Consider the following 12,291-nt stretch of genomic DNA (forward strand, 5'->3'; position numbering starts at 1 on the left):
GTACATCTATCCACTCTTTTTAGATTCTTTTCCCATAGGGCCATTACAGAGTATTGAGTAGAGGTCCCTGTGCTCTACAGTAGGTCCTTAGTACTTATCTAGTTTGTATATAGTCGCGTGTATGTGTCAATCCCAATCTCCCAATCCCTCCCTCCCCCGAGCCCTGTTTTCCCTCTGGTAACCATAGGTTTATTTTCTACATCTGTGACTCTATTTCTGTTTTGTAAATAAGTCCCTCTTAGCAATTATGTAAGTGGCGTGGCTTGCGAAGAGGGCAAAGGCAAAAAGATCTCCAGGCCACAAAGCTACATCCCTTAAAGTATCATCCACCACGGACAGAGGGGTGACCCAGCTGCAGGGGCTGTAGCCTGTGAGGCCTCAGCCTCCACTAGGACACCCAGATTGGAGGGCGGAGGAGCAGGCCATTCAGGACTGACCAGTCCCCAAGAGAGAACAGTGCCTGCCCTTGACAGCTCTCTCCTCTTCAGAGATTGGACGTACTGCAGGACCACTTTTCAAATAAAAGCTGGAGCCTCTCCTGTGACAGAGAGGACACGGGCTGTCAGAGGAGGTCATGGAGCCCATGCTACGGGCCTCTTCAAGCTCTCTGCAGGGACTGGCGGAAAATGCAGGCCAGCTGAACAAAGGGAGGAGCCATGTCTCTCCCCCCAGCCCTTCCCATCTCCCGGGTCTTGGAGGGTTACTGTGATTTTAGCAAAGAAATGAGCTTTCTGATTGTGCTGAGGCGTGTGGCTGTGTAGTGGGGGAGGAAGGCTGCATGAGGCCCCAGAGGGTACACAGTAAAAATATCTGAGCACATAACCACTGCAAGGCAAGGCATTCGACGCGCGTTAAGCTCTCCAGAAAGAAAACCGCTCAGGGCAGCCAGGCGTCTCTCCATCAGGTTTGCAAAGAGGTGCCCTGTCTCTTACTCCTTTCCTCATTTGAGGATGATCAGATATCACAAATATACAATAACATGGATGCCTGTTGTTGGGATACATTGACTATTAATGAGGTAACCCCCAAATACTTTGACTGATGCCACCTTGCAAAAAAACAGCTAAATGTTTAATCAGTAATAAGTAATCCTTCAAATTGTGGGAACATAAAATGTACTGAGCAGGGACTATGGATAAGGGACATTATTAGGTACTTTCACATATCTAATTCTTTTCCTCACAACAGCCCTGTAAGGTAGGTGCTATTGTGGACCCCTTTTATAGAGGAAACAATTGTGTCTCAGGGAAGCGTCATGATTTTTGCAAAGTCCTGCAGCTATCAGATTCGGAAGTGGGGTCTTTTGATCCTAAAACTGGTGCTATTTTCCATTCGCCGTACTGACAGCTCAGCGAAGCAAACAGTCCCACATGGCCAGTTGCAAAGGAGGAACGTATGAAAAGGTCATTATTAAATACAGATTTTTACTCTGACAAAACCTTGGCGAGGCAGGTTCGGGTTGCTAATACTGCAGTGCCCCGTGCCCAAACACTTTAAGTTGGATCTACACTGATGAAGTGAAGACTTACCTTCATGCTGTAAAAATTATTATTGAAGGAATTGGAATTTGGTACTAAGATCCACCATCATGTCATTTTTTATAGTCCAAATTCACCTGTTAATTATTAAATAACCCTCTATTTTGCTTGTATAGACAGTCTTATTCACTATGGTAATTTCTTCCTTTAAGTAAAGTCTTGTTTTTAATTGTTCACGCATATACACAAACCCTACACGCGCACACACACACACTGACAAATTGGATTTGAGTAAGAACAAAGGGCAACAGAATTGAAAACAACTCTTTTGTGTTTTTCAGGTAGGAGTTAGTCCATACTACTTTTGTTTTAAGTCCACCTTTTTGAAAAATTCATCTCCAAGTTTAAACAAACTTTGAACCTACTCTGCTAAAGAATTTTACACAGGAGGAGAAATAAACGCAACCCCAGACATGATTGGGAAAAATTTTTTTCGTAAGCTTTTGTGCTAAATTAGAAAAGAACTTACTACATATTTTATCATCTCAAGTGATTTTTCAGAAAAAGTAATATAAAAGTCTTTTTGAGCTAGAGTTCAAATTTACATTGTAAAGTAATCAGACTTTTACCCTGGTATCTATGCCAGAAAAGTTTACGCTCTCATCGTTTTTCCTCCTTTCCTATCATATTAAACATCTGCATCCCCCCTAGTATGTTTGGGAACCAGCTGGTCCTGGAAAGTGAGTATATACTATCTGACAGAGGAGTCACTTTACTGAGGAGAAGTAGAAATTAAGAAATGGGGGAGCCTCATTTGAGGGCAGAAGGGTGCTGAGGGAGTGGTGGTAGGGAGAATCAGAGCCCAGGAAAAAAACGTTCTTGGGTTACAAAAAGGCTTTTCAGATGGTAACAAAAATCCAATTCAACTTACAAATTAACCTTCTCTGAGTTCACTAATAATCTGAAAATAATGTCTACATTAAGCTAGGAAGGAAAACCGTTCAATTAAGGAATCAAAAATATCAATATGAACTAAGAACTTTCTGATGGTAAACGTATAATAGCTCTTTTGTTAGTTTGTAAAATAAGTCCAGGAAATATTTTGATAGATTAGTACTCAAATGAGCAGCAAGTTAAATTTTTCCAGCACAGTAATACAGTCTGCTTTATTGAGCACCAAACAGAAAGTTGCAAATGTACCCAGTGGATAACAATCTCCACACTGTTACATTTTAGCAGGTGGAATTCCAGCTCGCCAAAGACTCAAAATTAGGAAACTGCTCTTCCAGCCATCTCCAGACTGCCAACTCTTTATTTGGGGAACTGAAAACTGTAGGAAGATTGTCCTTAAGTATGTGATCAGATCTTGAACCAATCTTTTGTTTTCTATGACATTCCAAAGAGGTCTTTATGCCCTGCAAATAACTCCACAGTACATTATAAAGTGGATAAAGAAGGATGATGGAACATCAGTAAATGCTGATCATGAGAGTTCTGAAGGCTGCATCTTGCTTCTGCATATTCATCTACTTTATCCGGAAGGCAATAACGAGAATTACCAGACACATCAAAGAAAGGAGGCCCCCTTATTGGATAGAATAAAATAACTAAGCTACATATGGAGATTTACCTCACTCTAGCATTATCTTCTTCTAAGATGTCTTAAAATGTTTCCATTTAAATATCATATGCCATTTTATAAGGAGTTGTTTTATCCCTCCTGGACACAAAGATATTCCTAAGTGTGATACTAACTCAGTGAGCCATGAAGAGATGAGCTGTAAAACATTTAATACAGGACCACGGGTGGTTATTCACAACTGAGTAATGAACTGCATGTCACACGATGCTTGATAGTTATCTGTGTTGCTGAAGTTATAGCTGAGGAATTATTGGGCTCCCTTATCTGAGAGACCAAATGTAGCGCGAGATCAAAGGAGGCAATAATTGGGCAGGAAACAACATCTTTTGAAAAAAATTCCTCTGAGGATGAGAAACTGATTTATAAAGTTCAAGGTTAGTAAAGTACCGAGTATCATTTTAGGTTCCCCAAGTTGGACCAAACGTTTTTCGCAATATTTCTAATAGATCATTTGCAGCAAGAACAGACACTAAAAAAATTAACAAATTGCCAAATCAGGGATCCCTTCCAAGGACTCAAGAAAACAGCATGTGAAGTCATTTACATGGCATAGGAAAAGTCCGCATTATAAATGTAACATGATTACATAAATGTGTTTCATTGGAAAAAGAAGAGGGCTCTCAAAAGTCCACTTTGGAAGCCCCTAGATCAAATCGGATCTCTATACGCCAAGGAGACAATTGGGACTTTCGGGCCCCCGCCGACTGATGACAGTGTTTTCTGAATTGGCAGCTCTGGGGACCCAAGCACAACAAGTACATGGTACAGATTGATGGATGGTTCATATCAGCAGCTAGTCAATGAATAAGGTACCAAGCCAGATTATTTTACCCCCTTACCAAGGCACGCCAACAAAGAAAACTTTTGGAAGTCATTAACTACTGATTACAAGACATAATTTATTAACATCCTTAAAGACCTGCAGAAGTGGAAAACACTGCGTGGCTTTCCCAACTGGCCTGGGCTCCCCTAACAAAAGTTCTTCGCTCAAAAAAATTCCCCAGTCAAAACTTAATTAAGGTTAAGTGAAAAATTATGATACAAAACTCTCTGCAATATTAAGTAACTAAATATTTAAAGCTAGGTTTTGCAAAGAAGGGGAAAAAAAGAAATTAACATGGGCTCTCTCTGAGTGAGATTGAGTGAGTTTTAGTTGCTTTTTTTTGTCTTTTGTTTATTTCCCTAGCTGAATACATTAAGCACACATTACCTTTATGAAATCAGAGAAACAAAAAATGTTAAGAAACATCCACAATGTGGATTTCTACTTTAGATAATAGATGATTTTTCATTCCCCGTTCTACTTACATTTGTGTCTCCTTTTCCAAAGACAATCATGTTTCTAATACTTTCCATTTCTCTCTGTTGACTCTTTGGAATGTTCTGTGAGCACTTGGGTCTCATTTGTTTTGCCTACCAATGGAAAAAAAAAAAAATCTCTGGAAATGGTGTCATGCAATACTAGGTTCAGACTTTAGTAAGCCGAGTGAGGATTTGATTTCCAAGCTATGCCTAAAAGAAAATAGCCAATAATTTTCTCCTGATTTTAATAGACAGCCTTCCATGACTATTTACCCCTCTGTGATCTAACAACATAGCTTTAATGCTAATTAATTCTATATCATCACCATTCTCCAGGAAAACAATCCTGAAGCACACCACTTTCCTTTCACATGTTAAAACTTCAGAAATAGTACAGCTGGTTGTGGTGATAAATGAGCATGTGTAATTAATACAGGATGCAAGAATGCAAAGTCAACCATGGAGCAGAAGTTTGCTTCATATCAACCACTGTTATGTTTGAATGACATTAATGTCATCTTTTACCTCCTGTGTTAGAGACTTTAATACAGGTCAAGTCCATGGAAATATATATTATACTAGAATATATTCTAATCTATCTATTTCAGAAAATGTCCTGTTTCCCCAACTTGATTGTGGGTTCTTTATGCCATTTTGCACCTCTCTCCTCCAACAAATGCCCTCCTGATCTTAGTACCTGGCACCAAGTCTAGCACGCATCTCTTGGCTGGTTGATTTGAAGGACTAAGCTTGACTTCACTTTTTTAATCTTCCAATCAACCATCTTCAGCCGGCTGTGGCTACAGCCCTGGGGACGCCACCTGGTAGGCTCAAAAGTCCACCAAAATGGGAGTCAGGGCATCAGAAGGCCAGCTTCCAACTCCATTCAGCAATACTCACCTTCAAAACCCTTGGATGAGGCATTCTACCTTCTGGGCTTCAGTTTCCCCATTTGTAAAACAAACCCCCTCATTTGTAAAATCAAAATGCCAGACTAGGTAAACTTTAAGGTCTATCCTAGCTCTTAAATGCTATGGTTCTACATGTTCAGAAGTCCCAAGAATTGCTTAGAGCTGGACTGTCCAATACAGTAGCCACTAGTTAATACGTGGCCATTTAAATTCAAATTTAAATTAGCGGAAATGAAACACAATAAAAAATTTCAGTTCCTCATCTGCAGTAGCCCCATTCAAGTGCTCAGTAGGCTACATGCTGACTAGCGGCTACTGCGTTAGCACAGATATGGAACAATTTATTGCCACCATTTGTCCTGTTTCTTCCACTCAAAATGATTTCCCTTTCCTCCCATGTCCCATCCTAGGTCCAAATTCCTCAAGATCCTTTCCATAGTTATTCTGTGGCAAAGCTGCGAAAAACTGCTCCAGATGCAGCCAGTGTGGCTTAGCAACTGGGGTAAAGGATGGGTAAGGAAGTTGCATAAGGGTAATGCCTAGGAAGCCAGGCTGCTTACCTCCACTTGTATCTATCAAGTACGCCACAGATACATGGTGAATTTGCTAAGGCTGGGAGTTCCTGAGAAGATGGTAGCTAAGCTCACACCAAAATACATGCTAAAAATGACGGGATACGATCAACCCTAAAAGAAAGAGCCTTTGGGTCTTTGAGCAACAGATGACGCAGTCTGCCCCTCATGTGGGTCTGGAGAAATGACAAGATCCTCTGCCCAACAGCCCACCCAGACCCAGTGGACTCCATGGAACCAGGTTATGCAAGTGTGTGAAGTGTCAGGAAAGGTAGGCAGCTGGGAAGTAATCCATTCATCAGCTTCCGACTATTTCTCCAGTCAATGCAGACTTTGAATAAATCACTGCATTGTCAGTAAAACCTACTACATTGTGCTTTTGTTACTCCAATTGTCATGTTCTCCAGGGCAAATGCCACCATCTCTTGCCCATTGAAAGTAATGTCTTCCTCTTTGGAACCACCATAGCACTTTATTTTTTATTATTTATTTATTTGTTTGTTTGGTTGGTTTTGGTTGTGTTGGGTCTTCGTTACTGTGCGCGGGCTTCGGTAGTTGTGGCACGTGGGCTCAGTAGTTGTGGCTCGCGGGCTTAGGTGTTCTGCGGCATGCGGGATCTTCCTGGGCCAGGGCTTGAACCCGTGTCCCCTGCATTGGCAGGCAGGTTCTTAACCACTGCGCCACCAGGGAAGCCCCACCATAGCACTTTATATCACTGTTTTGTTTTGTTTTGTTTTCTTTTGTGTTTTTCTTTACCACACCACCACCACTCAGCACATGGGATCTTAGTTCCCCGACCAGGGACTGAACCCGCGCCCCTGCACTGGAGGCGCGGAGTTCCAACCACTGGATTGCCAGGGAAGTCCCTATATCATTCTTGAGGTATTTACCGTGAATCCTTTTATTGTATCCTGTGCATTCCTTAATTCCCTTACAGGACTGTAAGGTATGACCTATACTTTGTACTTCCTATATAGTCCAGAGTTTTAGCACAATGCTTAGCACACCAGGAGTGAAGTAAATATGGAATCTGACAAGGAATGAATCAATCAATGAATTGAATGAATGGATTTATGAATGAATGAATGCTCTATAGTGAATCCTGTTGCTATGGTCACAAAATAACCCAGGTCTTAATGTGCCCCACCTTAAACCAGTCTTCCATCCATGACTTACTTAAATTCCCTTTCATTAAAGGGAAGAGTCATATTGATGACAGATAGCAAGAAATGTCCAAGAACAATATTAACTACAAGGATATGTAGGTTGACAACTACTGAGGAAAGCGTTCTTTAGCCACATTCTCTAAATTCTACCTTCTTTTCTGCTTCTTGTTTCTTAATCTTAAATAATTGTTAGAATTCATATCACACTTAATTAGGCACCAAATAAAATTACCTAAATGTAGAAAATTTTTAAAATTGTACACGCCAACATTAATCATTACTAGCACTAACTTTTTTTCTCATAAAATTTTGGACTCAGTGACAGAAGGGTTTTACCGCACCTTCCTCAGCTAATAGTATCTGAAAAGTATCCATAACAGAAAAATATTATTCACAATCAAATATTTCACTCATGCAGTTATCATGGGCTCACACTTCTCATGTTAAGTCATTTTCTGTACCCTTAAGTAGGCTACACAGACTTCTCTCATTTCAGACATTGTATGGCTCTAACGCTGCCTAAAGGACAATAAGTGAAAATATTTAATTGTATAATGTGATGATACATTTTTCATGACTTTTACTCTATTAAAATTTCCATTTTTACTAAAAATCTGACTTCTAGGCATTAATTCTACACATTTACTTACCCATATATAAGATAATGCACATACAAGGTTATTTATTACAATATGGTCTATAAAAATAAAAGATTAGAAACTCAATGTCCACCAAAAGAGGACTAGATAAATAAATTATGATATACCCTTTCAATGGAATGATATGCAAATATTTTAAAAAGGAATGAGAGGGGCTTCCCTGGTGGCGCAGTGGTTGCGCGTCCGCCTGCCGATGCAGGGGACACGGGTTCGTGCCCCGGTCCGGGAAGATCCCACATGCCGCGGAGCGGCTGGGCCCGTGAGCCATGGCCGCTGAGCCTGCGCGTCCGGAGCCTGTGCTCCGCAACGGGAGGGGCCACAACAATGAGAGGCCCGCGTACCGCAAAAAAAAAAAAAAAAAAAAAAAAAAAAAGGAATGAGAATGATTTCTAGGTAATGCATCCCCAAGTAATTTATTATATTGCTGTTTGTAATAGAAAATATTAGAAATTCTATCAAGATCCATCAATAGGTGACTGGATAAGTAAATTAGAGTACATCCATTCAGTGGAATAGTACACACCCGTAAAAAAAAAATGAGGCTACTCTGCACATATAGAAGGATATCTGAAATACATTATTAAGTGACAAAAACAAGATTAAGAACAATGTTTATAGTGTGTTAACTTTTGCATTCAAGGAGCGGAGCATTTCAGATATACCTGCATAAAGAAATTCCAGACAAGACACAAGAAACTAATAAATATGGCTCTATGAGGGAGGTAGCCTTGGGTCCACGCAGGGCAGGAGAGGGAGCAAAATTTTTCACAATCTATCATTTTATATTTTTCATTCTTAATCTTGTGCATGTATTATCTATTCAAAAAAATTTAATATGTATCTCCATTATCATTGGTCTAATGTTTGTTTAATAAATGGATTTTAAAAGAATTCCCAATATGTCACTCTCCATCCTCTATTGCCAAATTTCCCTTTTGTAAACTGTGCTCTCCTCTCTTTTACATCAAATGTCTTTTCAATGCTCACAAAGACCCAACTGAGGGAAAGAGCTAAGGCAGAACACTTTGGAATGGAGTTGATTTGGATCCAGTTTGAAATCTAACAAGACATGATGCTAAATAATGAAGTAATTTGGGGAACATATTTGCATAGAAATGAAAGATGGACTGTGTGGTCTGGGTGATGGCCAAAAGGTTGAATAACACAGAATTAATTGTGCTTCCTTCTTGCTAACATTTTAATGGTCTAATTATAAGAATGTTTAATTAAAATGTTTTCATTCGTATATGAGGGTAATGATTATCAACAACTCTCTGAAGAACTAATTAATTTTTTATTTCACCAGCTTAAACAGAGTTTAAGAAAAAAGGAAGATAACTGAACAGCCATACTGACATTTCTTTTTTCATACTCAACCAACTTTTCAAATATTCAAGTCATTAGTCTATATTTGGAAATCTGTAATCATCTGAGGTCTTATACAGCCAGGCTTCCATTTATTAGAAAGATGAATTCACACAAAAAAGCAACAATGTTTAAACGTGGTGTTCAAAAGTCCCTCTCAGCGAGAGGTATTAAAATGTCAGCCTCATTTGAATGAGACATTATTGACCCCCATTAGTAGGACACGTGCTCGCCGTGGCTTTCTCTAATGGTGGTGATGGATTTTCTCTTGTCCGTCCACACACTCCTGCCATGTCCTCTTATGACCTGGGGCAGACATATGCTAGACAGCTGGCTGGACCAGGTCTGTGGCCACTGAACAAAGCAAACCTTGCTGGCCCACACAAAGGTTGAACCTGTGACCTTGTTCTCATTAGCTCAATGCCCTAACCACCTGAGTTAAACAGCCACAAAAAAAACGTGTAGATTGAAGGCTGGGTTGATAGATGTCTGTGCAGAGGGGTGTCAAAGCCGGGTATAAAATAATACACAATCCTGGACATAATGCTGGTGTTTAGGTATTAAAAGAGGGTGTCTTGTCCTCCTATAAACTGTGTGCCTTGTAACCCACACCCCAGTGGCATTTTTCCAAGCTGAGAACAAAAACATGATCATCTTAGAAAGAGTTATATTTCAGTTCTATACCACAACTCAATATGGTACCAACCCTGAAATAAAGACAATGGCCATTGAAATCGTAGTTAACTAGGATGGATTAGGAGATCCCAGAAAGTAACAGAGTCTACATCTCATTTGATCTGTGTTCTCCTGAGCCTTGGGCTTTAAAAACGGAAGGAGAGATACAAATGGTAGTTGACAGAAGCAGCCCGTGAGCCATGGCCGCTGAGCCTGCGCGTCCGGAGCCTGTGCTCCGCAACGGGAGGGGCCACAACAATGAGAGGCCCGCGTACCGCAAAAAAAAAAAAAAAAAAAAAAAAGGAATGAGAATGATTTCTAGGTAATGCATCCCCAAGTAATTTATTATATTGCTGTTTGTAATAGAAAATATTAGAAATTCTATCAAGATCCATCAATAGGTGACTGGATAAGTAAATTAGAGTACATCCATTCAGTGGAATAGTACACACCCGTAAAAAAAAAATGAGGCTACTCTGCACATATAGAAGGATATCTGAAATACATTATTAAGTGACAAAAACAAGATTAAGAACAATGTTTATAGTGTGTTAACTTTTGCATTCAAGGAGCGGAGCATTTCAGATATACCTGCATAAAGAAATTCCAGACAAGACACAAGAAACTAATAAATATGGCTCTATGAGGGAGGTAGCCTTGGGTCCACGCAGGGCAGGAGAGGGAGCAAAATTTTTCACAATCTATCATTTTATATTTTTCATTCTTAATCTTGTGCATGTATTATCTATTCAAAAAAATTTAATATGTATCTCCATTATCATTGGTCTAATGTTTGTTTAATAAATGGATTTTAAAAGAATTCCCAATATGTCACTCTCCATCCTCTATTGCCAAATTTCCCTTTTGTAAACTGTGCTCTCCTCTCTTTTACATCAAATGTCTTTTCAATGCTCACAAAGACCCAACTGAGGGAAAGAGCTAAGGCAGAACACTTTGGAATGGAGTTGATTTGGATCCAGTTTGAAATCTAACAAGACATGATGCTAAATAATGAAGTAATTTGGGGAACATATTTGCATAGAAATGAAAGATGGACTGTGTGGTCTGGGTGATGGCCAAAAGGTTGAATAACACAGAATTAATTGTGCTTCCTTCTTGCTAACATTTTAATGGTCTAATTATAAGAATGTTTAATTAAAATGTTTTCATTCGTATATGAGGGTAATGATTATCAACAACTCTCTGAAGAACTAATTAATTTTTTATTTCACCAGCTTAAACAGAGTTTAAGAAAAAAGGAAGATAACTGAACAGCCATACTGACATTTCTTTTTTCATACTCAACCAACTTTTCAAATATTCAAGTCATTAGTCTATATTTGGAAATCTGTAATCATCTGAGGTCTTATACAGCCAGGCTTCCATTTATTAGAAAGATGAATTCACACAAAAAAGCAACAATGTTTAAACGTGGTGTTCAAAAGTCCCTCTCAGCGAGAGGTATTAAAATGTCAGCCTCATTTGAATGAGACATTATTGACCCCCATTAGTAGGACACGTGCTCGCCGTGGCTTTCTCTAATGGTGGTGATGGATTTTCTCTTGTCCGTCCACACACTCCTGCCATGTCCTCTTATGACCTGGGGCAGACATATGCTAGACAGCTGGCTGGACCAGGTCTGTGGCCACTGAACAAAGCAAACCTTGCTGGCCCACACAAAGGTTGAACCTGTGACCTTGTTCTCATTAGCTCAATGCCCTAACCACCTGAGTTAAACAGCCACAAAAAAAACGTGTAGATTGAAGGCTGGGTTGATAGATGTCTGTGCAGAGGGGTGTCAAAGCCGGGTATAAAATAATACACAATCCTGGACATAATGCTGGTGTTTAGGTATTAAAAGAGGGTGTCTTGTCCTCCTATAAACTGTGTGCCTTGTAACCCACACCCCAGTGGCATTTTCCAAGCTGAGAACAAAAACATGATCATCTTAGAAAGAGTTATATTTCAGTTCTATACCACAACTCAATATGGTACCAACCCTGAAATAAAGACAATGGCCATTGAAATCGTAGTTAACTAGGATGGATTAGGAGATCCCAGAAAGTAACAGAGTCTACATCTCATTTGATCTGTGTTCTCCTGAGCCTTGGGCTTTAAAAACGGAAGGAGAGATACAAATGGTAGTTGACAGAAGCAGAGGTAAGAACAAGAGCCGAGAATTCGTGAGTAGAAGACACAGAAGCTGTTCAATCCAGGCAAAGCTTCATGAAGAAATGTCTGTGCTCAATCTACAACTTTTGGTTGAGTATCGTGTGTTTGGTGTGTCATGGGGCCTCTGGTTACAGAGATCTACCAACCGGGAGGGGAGTTCTGCTCACAGAACACAGAATCATGGAGAAAGTCACCGACGTCTGCATTCTCACATTGTCCTTCGCCCTGAATAGACAGTGACTCTGGTGCCAACCTCTAAGGGTCATCATGACTGCAGGCCCAACTCAATAATCACCGAGTGTGGAAAAATCCCAGATTAGGTGAGAAACTTCACCACAAGTGCAATATG

At 39.9% G+C, this 12,291-nt stretch overlaps 1 long non-coding RNA gene across 2 annotated transcripts in view; it reads right to left on the bottom strand.

The window, feature by feature from the left end:
- Nucleotides 1-12,291, bottom strand: part of LOC112066727 (uncharacterized) — an 81,281-nt gene that overhangs the window by 45,236 nt on the left and 23,754 nt on the right. The window contains exon 3 of one of the 2 annotated variants that reach the window (XR_002892825.2): nucleotides 4,429-4,533. The exons of the other annotated variant lie outside the window; for it this stretch is intronic. This is a non-coding gene — a long non-coding RNA (uncharacterized lncRNA). The remainder of the gene's footprint in view (nucleotides 1-4,428; nucleotides 4,534-12,291) is intronic. 2 annotated transcript variants of the gene reach the window in all.

This window comes from Physeter macrocephalus, chromosome 9 (assembly GCF_002837175.3).
Source record: "Physeter macrocephalus isolate SW-GA chromosome 9, ASM283717v5, whole genome shotgun sequence".
Lineage (NCBI taxonomy): Eukaryota > Metazoa > Chordata > Mammalia > Artiodactyla > Physeteridae > Physeter > Physeter macrocephalus.